The following is a 12,447-nucleotide window of genomic DNA, read 5'->3' on the forward strand; positions in this document are numbered from 1 at the left end:
GATCATAAGCATGTGCTTGTAAATAACCTCAAATTCAAACTATTTGTTTTAGGGTGTGTTTTAGTGCTTGAAGCTTTTCTTTGAAGGCTAATTAGATGATATGTGCCTCAGAAAATACAAAAAAGTGTGTTCATATTGGGAAAATTTCAAAAATGGTGGCATTTTGGATTTGCCTAAGACTTTTTTGTTTTTAAACCAAATAAGTTGACCCGTTGCAGGCAGATACTGCAAGACATGATTTTAAAATGCACAGAAGATCCTTTTAATCCAACAATCATTTTGCTTTTTACACGGTGAAATCTTGAAGGGTTTTGTGCAATACAATTTGCAGTCTAAATTCTTTCACATAAACTTTGAGAAATCACAAAAGAAAACTCTGACGTACTAATTGTTCTAAGTTAAGTTTAAACAATAAACGAAGCGTAATCCTGCCACGTTTTAGCTGATTTGCTTCAAAAACAAAAAAGTTATACGCATATTATTATGTGTGTAAAAAAAGTTTTTAAGAGAAAATGGCTGATAAAAATCAAACCAATAACAAAATTGCCAATTACACATGCAAAGAAATCTCGATTATTACTATTATCGATGCATTTTCGAGTTGTTCTCAACAGCCAGATTATAGAACAATGGTTTAAGAATGCAAATACATGGAAATCTAAAATGCCCCAAAGAGGTTATAAATAGAACTAGTGTCAAACTTGAGGGGCGCGCTGCCATTCCGGAGAGTAATAAAAGGCCGTTCGGTGCACAGCAGCACTTTTCAATCACGGATTAATGATACTCAGCCATGTCTTTTGATGTTGATTTCTTTTTCATGTGATTTGCCTATCGCTAAAATGTACTGATAGGGATTGTTGTGATTGTTTACCTTTAAATGAGCCAGATTATTTCCAAATAATGCAAATAGGGCTTTTTACACGGTGAGACAAAAAGGGAGAGTAAAATTCAGAAAACAAAAATGAATGAGATGGACTTGATGATCTTTTATTAAAATAAAAAACCTAATTTTATTTAAATCAATTGCTGTGCGTCGCCCAAACAGTATGTCTAGATTTAGTAACGCTGACAACAACAAGGTGCTCATATCGGCCCTTTGGAATAAAAAAATATATGACTGAGAAGCTACTATGAAGCTTCTGCTTCAACTCTAGCACATCTTCAAGGCTGGCTGAACGGAAAAGAACTGCTATCGATGCTGTTGAGATGAGAAAATATAAAGTCGCTAACCAGGCGTAACTGCCCACCAATAAGACCGGCGTAATATTCTGTCTCATTTGCGGAACCGATGCCAAACTGCATGTGTAACAGCAGCAGCAGGGGTTCATAGAAGATGGGGTGTTATGAAGCCAAACATCATTGCGAATCAACGCCAATAATTTTAGAAAATATTGTGAACGTTTAAGATAAACCGCCAATATCTAAGTGTTGCATGTTAGAATGTTGTCAGTCTATTATAATCATTTGTACCCGATATTAAACAACGCTCTTTGGGTGTGCGCACAGAATCCATACAATGAGTGATTTACAGTATCCCAGCGTGACAGCGCTGTTTCTAATCATCTCAAAAATGGCGACAAAGCGAGCTGAGTGGGCCCACACAGCAACAGTGAGTTTACGTGGGTGACGTCACAGCTGCGACCTCTAGTACTACAATAACCTCTTTGACATGCCCTTAAATCATTTGATATTGGAGCACTTCAAAGAACCATGGTTCAGTTCAAAGTTTATTTAATGTATTAGGAAACGTTGTACTATTCTACCACTACTTTGGTCCCCAATTATATCACATTATGTTTCTTAATAATGTTATTATACTGCAGGCTTCCTTGCATAATAATGTAGCAAACAATGATGTGAACGAAAGTAACTTCAAGGTGCCGGGTGTATTTTGTATAGAAGGTCTTTCCCCTCGTGTTTGAGAAAAGAGACCTGCTTCGACGCAATATCATTTAGAGCTGGGGAAAGGCAACACAGTTATAGTTTTCGTAAGAATTTTACGGACTTGCAACAAAATAAGGCCATATAAGTGACAAAGATTAGAGATGTTACCAGGGAGTAATAAACACAAAAAAGAAGGAGGAGAGGTCAGGACGAAAGATATTTGATAGGAAAAAAGGAGAAAACCACACCAGAGCACCCGCCAACCACCCGCAACTAATTTTAGCGAACGTAGCAGTAGCAGCAATAACACGCATACAGCACTACTGAAACATAATTTGTACGGGGAAAAAAGAAAATAAAAGGGAAGGGGGCTGTTGCGAGAAAGAATGTTTTCGTGCGGCGGGCGTGTGTGTGTGTGTGTGTGTGTGTGTGTGTGTGTGTGTGTGTGTGTGTGTGTGTGTGTGTGTGTGTGTGTGTGTGAATATAATATTATGTGTGTGCGAGCGTGGGTGGTGAAAATTGGGGAGACTTTTGAAAATAAATATTGATTTCGGAATTACGGCAGTAGGCCAACTTACAGTATTTCACTCCACGAATTTCTTGGAACTATTTTGGCCATTCTTTGTTGCATCTTATTTACTTTTTTCACCGTTACCCTTCTCTAATCTTCTCCCGTTTCTTTGCTGAATGTTGTTGTTTTAATAGTTTATTTATGGGGGGAAATTCCATTTTTTTCGCCTTCAGAGAGAAGAACAAGAGAACAAGATCGTGTATTTTATCTGACCCCAGTTTCGTGATTTTTGTGGGCATAATCTTGAGAACTAGTCATTACTCTAGGACATAGCCCTTTGGCTTAATGCACAAGACCCATGTAACAGTGTACACAAATGAAGGGGTTTGTCAGTTTTTTGTTGGAATGATGTGTTGTCAATGATGGCAATTGGAAAAATATTATGCTTCCCTCAGACAATGATGTATGTGTGTGTGTGTGTGTGTGTGTGTGTGTGTGTGTGTGTGTGTGTGAGTGTATATGTGTGTGTATGTATGCGTGTGTGTTTGTGTGTGTGTGTGTGTGTGTGTGTGTGTGCATGTTTGTGTGTTTGTGTGCGTATGCGTGAGTGAGTGTATGTGTGTATGTATGTTTATGTGTTTATGTATGTGTGTATGTGTGTATGTGTGTGAGTGTTTGTGTTAATGCGTGATATTAGAGGGAGCGGGAGAAAGACAGCGAGAGAAAGAGTTTGTATGTGAATGTGTGTGGAGGGGGGGGGCGGGTGTGTGTGGGTGTGTGACAGAGAGAGAGAGAGAGAGAGAGAGAGAGAGAGAGAGAGAGAGAGAGAGAGAGAGAGAGACAGAGACAGAGACAGAGACAGAGACAGAGACAGAGAGACCAAGAGACAGAGAGATACGGGGGAGGGATGAGACAGACAGACAGACAGACAGACAGACAGACAGACAGACAGACAGACAGACAGATAGAGGCGGGTCAGGAGGCCAGAAGTTAAGAGAAAATGAAGTCAATATCCATTAATCGATTAGATAAGAAAAAAATAAAACTATTCCCCCAACGTCAACCAAAATAAAACTTCAACCTAGAGCTGTTCTCTTTTGTTTTGTTTTTTTGCTTTGTTTTGTTTTGTTTTTGTTTTGGGTTTTTTTTGGTTTTTTTTTTTTTTTTTTTTTTTGGGGGGGGGGGGGGTCTGTTTTTGTTCGTTTTGTTTTGTTTTGTTTTTGGGCCATTTAGGTTGTTGCTGTTTTTCCTTTTGGCCTAGAATGCTTGGGTTTTCTTCAGAGGCGGTGTTTTTTTTGTTGTTTTGTCCAACCCTTTTTTTTTTTTTTTTTTGGGGGGGGGGGGGGGGGTGATCTTTCATTTGTTTGAGGAGATTTGAGGGGGGGGGGGGTAAGGTCTTGATCTTCCAGAACTATTAGTCAAAAAAGAAGTTGCGTCTAAAAATAAAAAGTTCAAAGACACGGATCCGCTTTCACAGCTCTAGATAACCTCGATGTTCGGGGACAGCACCTGAGAAAAGTGCTGTTTTCAACCCGATTATTAAACGTGATCAAAAGGGCGTTTTTCTTTTGTTAAAATTTATCAAAAGGATACGTTGCCTTTGAAGGAAGCTGCCTATTAAGTTGGTCGAAAGTATTCTCCTAAGAGCACTAGCCACCACAGAAAAATTTAACTGGGCTCAATTTTTGTAAGATTCTTTCAGCTAACTTACGATTTGTTTTCGTTCGGCGTTGTTATTATCGCCGTTCGACTAACATTTCTTTTCTACGTTTAACGGCCTTGAGATTGTCACTTCAACAGAAACGTTTTGATTTTAGTAAGAGTTTACGGCACTTGAAACACAATAAGGGCATATTATAAGTGCCGAAGATTACAGCTGTTTCAAGAGAGTAGCAATCTCAAAAAAGAAAGGAGAGATGAGGACGACAGATTTATTATATGAAAGAAGGAGCAAACCACACCAGAGCACTTGCCAACCATCAGCCTAATAGAGAAGTGGCCGCAATAAGAATATTGTTTGCTTGGTTCCATCTTTTTAGAATTTTTCTTGTTTGGTTTAGTAGACGTGTTATGGCGCTCGCAACTGCATAAAGTCATATGAGCGCCATTAAGGGGGGGGGGGCTACACCTGGAGGCTATCTCGCTTATTACGGGACCGAATTTTACCAAATTTCACACATATAACAAGCATAGTAAGGAGTCTTAAAATCCGCAATCAAATTTGAGAAAAATATTTCGTTTCCATAGATACACCGCCATATTGGATTTTATTGACATGTCTTACGTAATGAATACCGCACTTATCGCTCATGGAAATTGATTGTTTTTTTGCATGCGTGTTCACAAACATTAGATCTAAAAATTTGTTTGTTATTTTTTTTCCTAATTGAATTAGAAAATCTTTAATGAATTTTTTCCTGAGGTAGCATTCAAGTTTGCGAGAAATCCGTGAAAATCCACACTCCAGACACCACCAACAAAAATCTATTCCATATATCAAAAATTCAACAGACACATTTTTAGTATTACCTCATCTCTTCATTCTGTGAAAATGTCATGAAGATTGGATGAAAAATGGTGGAGTTATTTTTTAAAAAGTATAGAGAAAAGTCGCATTTTGAGAAAACGGCCGATAAAGAAAAATAAAATACTGACTTTATGAGGAAATGGCGGTTACAAACATGCCAGGTATGGAAAAAATACGGTTTTTGGGGGTTCTTATGCCATGAAATAGTTGTAGGAGAGGCCGAGGAAGCCAAAAATGCCTACAACTCATATTCCATGATTTTGAGCCGAATTTTGATTTTGGGGGTGTCCCCCCCCCCCCCCCCCTTAAGAATTCTTCGTTTATACATATATATATATATATATATATATATATATATTTATGTATGTATTTATATGTTTACATATATATACATGTATACATTCGTACATACACAATTATATATATTTATAATTTATTTATTTGTTATATTTATTATCTTGGGGGCAGCATTTTGTCGACAGTTTTCTTAGCATTGAAGTTGACTATTTTCCTGTGCTGCATGCAGCTTTCACTTAAAGTTTGTCTCTGGTCCGAGAAGGCCTTCTCGCTCTAGTCCGATAGTTTCTTTTCTTTTTTCTTTTTCTTTTTTGCATAGGGGTCCATCGGTGATTTTTGCTTTAGACTGGTTTTTTCCTATCAGCACAGTATTGCATGTCTTAGAAAATGGAAAAGGTTTGGGTGTTGAGCCTTCACATTTTGTGCAAAGTGGCAATAAAAAACCCTGCAAGCATTGGTGGTTGTGAAATCTCGAGCAGTGACATCAGTTCACGTTTTTGCAGGAAAAGGGCAGCCTGTTTGTATAGCAGTTGAAAATAAAGGCAAAAGTATCTTCAAGATCATTGGTTGGTAAAGCAGGAGGAGCAAAAAGAGTGATCCATTGTCCTATGTTGGAGTCTGGGATGTTGCACTCTTTTGAAAGTCCCTGAGCTTGTACTTTTCTAAACCAGGCCTGTCCCAAATAGAAGTTATAAACTTTATTAGAACGGTTAGACCGCGTTTAACGAGGAGTCATGTGCATTGTTTTTTCAAGACCCACGTGGACTTGAGGTGGTTTTCAAAGCATCTGCCTGTCACAGTGTCATGGACTGACTTATTCATAATTAGGATGTACAACATTTTTAGTAAGTTGCCTTGCTTTTTCTCAGGAAGGGTTAAATAAACGTATGTATAGTATTTTCTTCTTCTTCTGGTGTCAAGTCTGGAGCAGACATTGACGGTCATGATACCTTACTTCTTCTTGTTGTTTGTCTTCCTCATCAACTCGATTTTTATCACTGTTTTATTTTTTTCAAAGTTGTTCATGCCATCTGTATACGTTGTTCTGTCTTCCTCTGCTCTTCTTTCCATCTTTCCATAGTGCAGCAGTTTCTCTAGTCCATGTGATCTATCTATGTGACCAAAGAATCTCATGTGTATCTTTTTGATGGCTCTGGTTTCTCCTCTCTTAGATTTTAGACATCCTTATTTGGGTGACTGTTTCTTTCCCGACACATTTTGAATTCTTTGGAAAAATGAATTTGCTGTCTTTGGTCTTGTCATTTTCTAAAATTTCCTCTCATTGAGAATGTATCCGTATATCTTTGGCGTCATGCAACTAATGGTTACCTGTCGATCTATTACAGTGGGTGGTTGGCGGATGCTCTGGTGTGGTTTGCTCCTTCTTTCCTCTTACGCATCTATCTTCCTTATCTCTCCTCCTTCTTTTTTACGTTTGTTGTTATTCTCTTGTAACACCTCTAATCTTCGGCACTTAAATGACCTTATTGTGTTGCAAGTGCCGTAAAACTCTTTGCTAAACTAAACTAAAGATCTATTACCTTGTATTTTTTTTTATTCCTGTTTGTGTTTTCTTCTTTCCTCCATAAGATCAAGTATGACTGGGGTTACATGGGGGGGGGGGGGTCCCTCTTTTTTACATTCTTTTTTTTTTTTTTTTTTCTGTTTGTGTTTTCTTCTTTCCTCCATAAGATCAAGTATGACTGGGGTTACATGGGGGGGGGGGGTATATTTTCCCCCGTTTAGTGACAGGCAAGTGTGCTTCGGCTGTTTTTGAAGACTTACCCGATTTTTTTAAATTCTTTTTTGCCACTTTCCTTTTTCAATTTGTTAGATTTAGATTTTCAAGTATCTGAAACTTGCTTTTGACCTCCACAGCATATTACGTTTCATTTCTTTTACAATGTGCAAAAGACCTAGCTATAATTTAGGTGGTGTTTTTGCTCTTCTTTAGTATCACTAGTTTGACTTTCATACTTGCTACAACTGGTACGTGATCACTTCCACAATCTGCCCCTAGAATGGACTTAGAAGATGTTATTAGGCATTTGAGGTGTTCTTGTATAAAAGGATATTGTCTGTTTGGTTTCTTACATTGTCTCTTGGATGGTTCTTGAACCAGGTGTCCGTCACATTTAGTCAGGCCGTCTGTGTTTTTTTTTTTTTGTCTTCCTCTGCTCTTCTTTCCCTCTTTCCAAACGGCAGCATTTTCTCTCGTCCATGCTATGATCTTTTAACTATCTTTCTTATCCAAGTTGTTTCATTGCTTTTCCAATGTCTTCATAGAATATCTCTATTTGTATCAGGTTCTTATCTGCAACTGCAATTGGTGTAGAATGAATGGTGCCGAATTATTGTTTCTCTCAGCTTGACAACGCTGATTCTGTCATTAACGGTTAGAACACTTTTAATGGCCATAGAGCTTTCAGAGTTCAATGTGATATCAACTTCTCTCAGATGCCCGTCTCCTCCTGAAAACAGAATAGTGATTTCATCTGATTTTATGTTCCCAGCTTAATTCCATCTCCTTTCCAGCCCATCAAAGCACGTTTATTTTCATTTCATTCTTCTCGTTCCTTATTTGATGTTCTCTAGCTTTCATTTCTAAAGCATAGTTCGTTTGTACAAAGTGCCAAATCCCAGTGTTCTTTTGTCACAGACGGTTGCTTGATGACGATCTAGTATTTCATGTTGTACGTGGTTATCTCTACAGAGCAAGGATTTTCTAGAACCGCTTGTAATCCTGTTCCATACTTACTTAAGTATTTCCCACGAGTCCCTTAGCAAAAGATACCCACTGTAGGTTGTAACTACTTTTCATAAGGGCGGTGCTCACACTGAATAGGTTGCCCAAGCAACTTTGCTATACTAATGGTATCTTCTGCCTGACGACACGCTCGAAAAGCTGACCAGGTTCAAAACATCTTTGGCTGCGAGAATGAATAGTATACAATTGAATATTAAAACGGATTGTTTCAGGAGAGTATGGCAGGCAAAGGCTTTCAAAACGTTCATGTCTCTCTAGGTTAAAAGAGAACTTTCACTACTTTTTAGCATTCACTTTGGCCAGCAGTGTTGGGTTTCAGATCTCAAGGGATTTACTTTTGGACATCGTCCTCAATTTTCCGTTATCAAGAGTTTTATCGTCCATTGCTTTGTAGTTGTGTTCTGATGGTTGGCTCAGCACGTTAATCATCTCAGAATTTGTAGCACATCAATGCCACATTATGTGTTCCTTTCAATCTCTGTCTTGTAAACTTGAAACTGTCGACCACTAACATGGATGTGCCTGTTCTTCTTTCTGTGAACTTAGAAAAAATGTCGGATAGACATAGATTGAATATGTGCGTATGTGAGAGCGTGCACCTATGAGTGCATGTGTGTGTGAGTGTGTGTGTGTGAGTGTGTGTGTGTGTGTGTGTGTGTGTGTGTGTGTGTGTGTGTGTGTGTGTGTGTGTGTAGGGGGGGAAGGGGTGTATATTTGTTCACACGTATAGTATAATACGGTAAACGTTTATTCTTGTCAGTTACGTTTTATGAGTGTGTACAGGTTCTGTGACTGCGTATAACACTAGATCTATAAACACCCCACGTTATGAACACATCCAAGGGGGAAGGATAGGGGATAAACCATCCCTCTTTTCTTTCTACTTTTTATTTTAAAAAAAAAAAATTTTTTTTTGGGGGGGGAGTGTTTTACGGCGCTCGCAACTGCAAAAGGTCATAGTCATATGAGCGCGTGGGAAACGTTAAACATTTTCAGTTGGTAGCAGCAAATTTTTAATTTTGCCCAGGTGGCGGCCAAAGCCTACTCTTTTCGATTTTGGACCACCAAGGGGTCTTTAACATTCACAGCATGCACACGGGACTCCCGAGATTTTTCGCATTTATCCGAGAAGGCTAGGTGTAGATCGTTCATATCATAAGATCAGGGATGTGGCTAAAATACAGCAGTAAGAAGGAGCCAAGAAGTAGCAGTAGAAAGGCAACAGAAAGAGTGAGCCCAGATAAGGGGACAAGGTAGGTGAGGGGGTGGGGGGCAGAAAGTGGAGACGAAAGCAGACGACAGAACATTGTTAGTGTTAGAGAGCAGGAAAAGAGGTGAAAGGAGAACATCTTTAAAGAAGAAAATCTTCCGTCGCCGTCTGGATTCGAACCCAGGACCTATTGTATGAGAGGCGAACACCTTAACCCCTCGACCACGAGAGCCCCCTAAACCATCTCTGTTTACTTCTAAAATGTAAACTATTTGTATAATCTCATACAATAACATGCCAAACTTTCGTTCCTCGTCATTCCAAACATGATTTTTCCGTGTATGCTTAATATTAATAATATTACTGATTGACAATGACAAATGTATGGCATTGCTTTCTCAATGTGCCTATGACACAGTACCCCATGTCGGACCTGTGTAACATTGTACATAATGTAGATGTGTACAGTACTTATCTTATTGAATTCTCCCGCTTTTCACAATTATCATACATGTTGTTGTCTTGTACACCCACTTGAGTGAAGACACATGCACACACATACACACGACACATAGACATACACACTTAATCGTTACATTTCGCCTTTCGCTACATTTATCTTGAGAATGAGAACAATTAATTTTTGCAGTAATACAAGCACCCATAATTGAAGTAAAGCTCAGTGGATGACTTAGTAAAATGTGAGCCAAAAAGAATTTTCAGAAAGGTGGAAACGTTGGTAATGTAATTATCTACATTGAGACATGATATAACTGTTGTTTCATTGTGTCAAAAAATATATTTTTTTTTCATCAAGGCGGATGAAATTCTTGTTGCATTTATGTGATTGGTGTACTTTTTTTTTCTTTCCTTTTCTCTTCTTTTTTTTTTTTTTTTTGGGTAAGTGTTTTACGGCGCTCCCAGCTGCATAAGGTCAAATGAGCGTGCGGGACGCATTAAACATTTTCGCTTGGTAGGAAATTTTGAATTTTGCCCAGGTGGCAGCCAAAGCCTAGTCTTAATAATATTGGTGTACATGAAAAGTCACAGACTATCAACCAGTTGCTAAAATATTACTCATCTTCTGGTCATTGATCTTGCCCATAATCATGACGTGTATGTGCACTAACCTGTCAAGCCAACATGACAACACTAGTAGTATGTCTGAGGTGTTTCAGATTTAACATATATGTCCAGGGGAATATAAGGGAATCATTTCCAATGTACATGGGAATTCAACCAAACTAATGTATAACATCTTTTTTTTTTTTTTACAGTGTTTATGCATGATTTTCCTATTAAGAAAAAACAAAAAATTAGTACTTTAAGTTAGAACAGAACTAATCCAAGATTTGAATTTGACTCAAACGCATCCACTGTTGTGGTAGGGTATAGTACAGTGGTATTCATATCTGAACAGAAACTAGGAACATACAAGAGCAAGACAATTAACTTAACAATGCAATGACTCCAAGACTTGGTTTAGAGTCCCAGTTTGTTTTCTACCCTGCATGCCTGTAACCAAGTAAATTTTCTTGTTTCATTGTAGCCTACCACTCCGTCAGCTTATAAATATATATAACAGCTTTGCATTTCATAGGCCTCTATTGCATTGATGTTTTCTTCTTGTGTGTAAAAGTTTTAAACTTTCTTTAAACCAATCTACTGACTGTTACGAAAAATTTTCCAAACTGCTGATGTTTATCATAATCTATTAATTCCTGGAAAAATATTGATTATAAATATACATCATTCCAATCAAAAATAATTCAGCTGTTGTTTGCAATGAATGAAAGTGTGCAATTTGGTGTCTGAATTCATGAGCGCACACTTGACTTTGTGATGCAGCATAGGTACACATATTAAAAAAGTGTACTGCAATATTTTGTATATATAATTCTTTTATCTCTTTAACTTGATATTGTATAAATTTTGTTCCTGGGGCCATATTCCATGTGATCTTAAATGAGTTGATTTACACTCTTTGTGAACATATTTCAAAATGTGAGACATCGTGGTGAAATCAGGCGCTCTTCAAAATAATGGAATCCGAGAAGTCGGCATTTTTCGGCCAGTTTGGACATTTTTTTCTAATTTTTGTTTTTTTTGCTCAACACTTTGTATGTCCATTCAAAAACACTTTTCTGTGCGGATTTTTTTTTAAAATGTTGATTTAAGGCACAGGAAATGTTATTTGGCACTTTCCAGGGACTCTTAAGCTATGGAAGTCACCGAACTTTGACAGCCATTTTCTCAATAATTTTACTTCTGAAACCAGGCGACCCTATCTCCTTTAATCGCAAATATCTCGAATTTTATTTCAGATAAATGGATTTTTTTCATTGAGAGCAAGGTAATTGAATAACCTTTAAGATGATACCAATAACTCTAAATGCCAAAAAATTTACGAGCGCCCGATTCCACCACATCGGGACACAAATAGACAAAAGTGCTGTGGAGTGTAGTGTACAAAGGGCATAAACTCAACTGATATATTATTAATGTGACACTGTGTCTGTCTTTCATTCCGATAACTACCATTTTGTGCCAGTACTCATAACAAATAACAAATGGAAAACTATTCCTAATTCTTAATTTTTTTTCTTTTCGCCATTTAGACTGCAAGCAGGATCGTTAGTCTTCACTGTATGAAAATAAATTATTTGTTCAGAAAACTTGCAATATCCAATGATTTAATACTGTTTCAAGCCTGTTTTTGTACAAGGTACAGATCATGAATTATATCCATATTTTCTATGGCGGGGGTTTCTCCTCGTTCTGGCCATACTGTTTTTGTTATAAAGCCATCCAGTGTTCTCAAAGGTATTCTGTTTCACCAGGTCGCCGCCCATCAGCTACAGTGTCGTTTTTTCCCTCATCCCTTCCCTTAATAATTACTGTTAACAAAACCTCCTTAAATAAATTTATATAATGGAAAGACGTTTCTTGCCTATGTTTGTGTGAAAAGTAGTTTGAAGTTTGAGCATCATAAAAGCAGTGTTAATTCAACTTCAGTCTAGCATGCACATAGCAAACACGCACATGATGAAATGCGCACATAGTGAACAGATTTTTAGGTCCTGAATTACTTCTCATACATGCATATTCTTTGTATTTTAAATACATTATATAAAGTGAAATTCATAAATAACAAATAGATTTCGATGTCCTGCCAATTTTGCTATGTGCCTGCAAGACTGTAACTGGGTTAGGAAGCTCTGGTTGGGTAAGGTAAAACATTAGCCAGAGGA

The sequence above is a fragment of the Aplysia californica genome, unplaced genomic scaffold, assembly GCF_000002075.1.
Source record: "Aplysia californica isolate F4 #8 unplaced genomic scaffold, AplCal3.0 scaffold00130, whole genome shotgun sequence".
NCBI classification, from domain to species: domain Eukaryota; kingdom Metazoa; phylum Mollusca; class Gastropoda; order Aplysiida; family Aplysiidae; genus Aplysia; species Aplysia californica.